Source organism: Anopheles funestus, assembly GCF_943734845.2.
Source record: "Anopheles funestus chromosome X unlocalized genomic scaffold, idAnoFuneDA-416_04 X_unloc_34, whole genome shotgun sequence".
In the NCBI taxonomy this organism is placed as follows: Eukaryota; Metazoa; Arthropoda; class Insecta; order Diptera; family Culicidae; genus Anopheles; species Anopheles funestus.
The window spans coordinates 23,360-27,500 of NW_026045159.1; the positions used below are offsets into that span (position 1 = coordinate 23,360).

At 49.5% G+C, this 4,141-nt stretch overlaps 1 non-coding gene across 1 annotated transcript; it reads left to right on the forward strand.

Annotated features, from left to right (window-relative positions):
• The first annotated feature begins 3,949 nt into the window (after positions 1 to 3,949).
• Positions 3,950 to 4,107, forward strand: LOC125773453 (5.8S ribosomal RNA). Its single transcript, XR_007420116.1, has one exon. It is a non-coding gene; the product is annotated as a 5.8S ribosomal RNA (ribosomal RNA).
• Positions 4,108 to 4,141: the final 34 nt, after the last annotated feature.

The following is a 4,141-nucleotide window of genomic DNA, read 5'->3' on the forward strand; positions in this document are numbered from 1 at the left end:
AGCGAGAATAGGGGCCCGGAAGCAATTCCGCGGCCCTACGGTCGATTCAAGAGTTGAAACGTTGTACAATCGTGGATAGCACCTAGTGCTAATATGGTGAGAGATAATGTGTGAGGAAATTTAGTTTCCTAAAGTTTAGTTAGTGGTTTCCGTTGTGCCCTAACAAACTTAAAGTTGGTGGTGACCGTTACACCCCAACAAATTGGTGCCTTACCCAACACCAAAGAGCCATTCCATATGGTTCTAGAGAGAGAGAGTTGTGTGGAAATTTATTTCCCACTAAGCGAGTGTGTGTCTGTAGTGGAACGAATTCTGGTTGATCCTACCAGTAATATACGCTTGTCTCAAAGGTTAAGCCATGCATGTCTAAGTACAAACATAAATGAATGTGAAACCGCATAAGGCTCAGTATAACAGCTATAATTCACAAGATCATCCTACCACTAGTTACTTGGATAACTGTGGAAAATCCAGAGCTAATACATGCAACATACCGGGACTGTTGCCCTCGCGGGTAGCTGAACTGGTGCACTTATTAGTTAAACCAATCGCCTCCGGGCGGCTTGAGTTGAAGTCTGGATAAGGACGCAGATCGTATGGTCGCTTGTCGACTGACGACAGATCTTTCAAATGTCTGCCCTATCAACTATTGATGGTAGTGTAGAGGACTACCATGGTTGCGACGGGTAACGGGGAATCAGGGTTCGATTCCGGAGAGGGAGCCTGAGAAATGGCTACCACATCCAAGGAAGGCAGCAGGCGCGTAAATTACCCAATCCCAGTACGGGGAGGTAGTGACGAGAAATAACAATATGGACCTCTCTAACGATGGTCCATAATTGGAATGAGTTGAGTATAAATCCTTCAACAAGGATCAAGTGGAGGGCAAGTCTGGTGCCAGCAGCCGCGGTAATTCCAGCTCCACTAGCGTATATTAAAGTTGTTGCGGTTAAAACGTTCGAAGTTGATTGCCCGTCCAGACACGTGACCGCCACGGGCGCCCGGTTACACGCCGGGGCCGTTCGTGCGCGCGCTCACGGCTGCGACTCACAATGGTGTACTTGGGCGTTACTCTGTGAACGAGTACCGTGCTACCGGTTAACTCCGGCACGGGCTCCTCATGGTGCTCAAGATACTCACATTTACCTTGAACAAATTAGAGTGCTCAAAGCAGGCTAAGACAAAGCGTCCGGCCCCCCCGTGGGGTTGGCGTTGGCCGAGAATAATCTTGCATGGAATAATGGAATATGACCTCGGTTTATACGATTTCGTTGGTTTGTCAGAAACCTAGAGGTAATGATTAACAGAAGTAGTTGGGGGCATTGGTATTACGGCGCGAGAGGTGAAATTCGTAGACCGTCGTAGGACCAACTGAAGCGAAAGCGTTTGCCATGGATGCTTTCTTTAATCAAGAACGAAAGTTAGAGGATCGAAGGCGATTAGATACCGCCCTAGTTCTAACCGTAAACGATGCCAATTAGCAATTGGGAGACGCTACCCCTATTCGGTGCTCTCAGTCGCTTCCGGGAAACCAAAATCGGGTTCCGGGGGAAGTATGGTTGCAAAGTTGAAACTTAAAGGAATTGACGGAAGGGCACCACAAGAAGTGGAGCTTGCGGCTTAATTTGACTCAACACGGGAAAATTTACCAGGTCCAAACTTATCGAGGTAAGACAGATTGATAGCTCTTTCTCAAATTTAAGGGTAGTGGTGCATGGCCGTTCTTAGTTCGTGGAATGATTTGTCTGGTTAATTCCGATAACGAACGTGACTCAAACATGCTAACTAGAACGCTGTCAGCAGTGCGCCTCCGGGCGCACCTGACGTTACAGCCGGGCGGCGCCTTCACGGGCGGTCGTCGGCTACGTTTGCCCTGCTTAGCGGGACAACTTGTGTTTAGCAAGCTGAGAATGAGCGATAACAGGTCCGTGATGCCCTTAGATGTTCTGGGCTGCACGCGTGCTACAATGTGGGTCGCAGCGTGTTCTCGCCAATAGGCGCCCCCATTCCGAGAGGAACGGGAAATCACTAAAATGCCCATCTAGTCGGGATTGGGGACTGCAACGGTCCCCATGAACCTGGAATTTCTAGTAAGCACTAGTCATTAGCTAGTGCTGATTACGTCCCTGCCCTTTGTACACACCGCCCGTCGCTACTACCGATGGATTATTTAGTGAGGTTTCTGGAGGCTTACCTTCCGCGGTTCCTTCGTGAGCTGCAGCTGGCATGGCTGAAGTTGACCGAACTTGATGATTTAGAGGAAGTAAAAGTCGTAACAAGGTTTCCGTAGGTGAACCTGCGGAAGGATCATTACTGATGATCGTCCGCGAGTGACCAACCATGGGCTGCCTTCGGTGTAGCTCGGTCGCTCGCTTGCTATGTGTCAGAATTTGTTGAAAGCCAACTCGTTCGTTGTACACTTTGATGGGTGACCATCACTGTGTCTCCGTGCCGAGCTAGATCTCCCCTAGCCGTAAGGCACTTGAACGCCCCTTCGACGACGAGTTGCATGTGTGTGGTATGTGTCAGAATCTGGTGAAGCTTTCTGCATGTGATGTGCCTTGTGTGGATCCGTGGCCATTGCATTGTGTCTGGTGTGTAGGTACCCAGACACTTAGAACGCTTGCGCGGAAAGCAAACTCGATCGTTGTACACTTTGATGGGTGACCATCACTGTGTCTCCGTGCCGTGCTAGATCCCCCCTAGCCGTAAGGCACTTTGAACGCCCCTTCGACGACGAGTTACAAGAGTGTGGTATGTGTCAGAATCTGGTGAAGCTTTCTGCATGTGATGTGCCTTGTGTGGATCCGTGGCCATTGCATTGTGTCTGGTGTGTAGGTACCCAGACACTTAAGCAAACTCGATCGTTGTACACTGTGATGGGCGAGCATCACTGTGTCTCCGTGCCGTGTAAGAGCTCCCCTGGCCATCAGGCACTTGAAAGGTCCTTCGACGACGAGTTACAATAGTGGTGTGTTAGATACGTCAGGTGATGGTATCTACTGTTGTGCAATACGTATCCGGCTACGGCACGGAACGAACGGGAACTGTGGTGCAGACATACAAGGGCCATGGGGCGGTACGCAAAGGATACGGATGAGCGAGTATGCAGGCCCAATACTCAATAGCTCGATCCGATCCAAGCACATGAGTTGACTGCGGCGCCAGGTTAACCAATGTGCTAGATTCTATTTGGCCAGTAGAATCTTGTGTCTTACGCGATTTGATACCAAGACACCAGAACGAAAGTTAGTTGAAGAGTGATTAAACTCTTATGAAGAATGGTTGTGCAATCACAACTTATGACTTTAACCTATAAAGTGGATATGGACTATCAATTATAACATGGGGCACACACCATGTTCTCGATCCAATCCACGCACACGAGTTGCCTGAGTAGCGACAGGTATACCGATGTGCAATACGTATCCGGCCATAGGCACGGAACGAACAGGAACTGTGGTGCAGACATACAAGGGCCATGGGGCGGTACGCAAAGGATACGGATGAGCGAGTATGCAGGCCCAATACTCAATAGCTCGATCCGATCCAAGCACATGAGTTGACTGCGGCGTCAGGTTAACCGATGTGCAATACGTATCCGGCCATAGGCACGGAACGAACAGGAACTGTGGTGCAGACATACAAGGGCCATGGGGCGGTACGCAAAGGATACGGATGAGCGAGTATGCAGGCCCAATACTCAATAGCTCGATCCGATCCAAGCACATGAGTTGACTGCGGCGCCAGGTTAACCGATGTGCTAAGAGAGTTGTTCCTGGGCCTTCAAAGTGACTTCAAAACTATCTTAGCGAATGGTGGCCATGGGCGTAGACATGAGCCACAAGTCACAAGGCCTGGGACTATTGGGTAATAAAGACAACTTAGTCAGAAAGTTAGTCTTTGGACGTACCACCGGGATTGTGTTACATTGGGAACCTTACTATAAAACCCTAGGCAGGGGATCACTCGGCTCATGGATCGATGAAGACCGCAGCTAAATGCGCGTCACAATGTGAACTGCAGGACACATGAACACCGATAAGTTGAACGCATATTGCGCGTCGGACGATTAAACCCGGCCGATGCACACATTCTTGAGTGCCTATCAATTCCTTGATATACAACAAACCAAACTTCA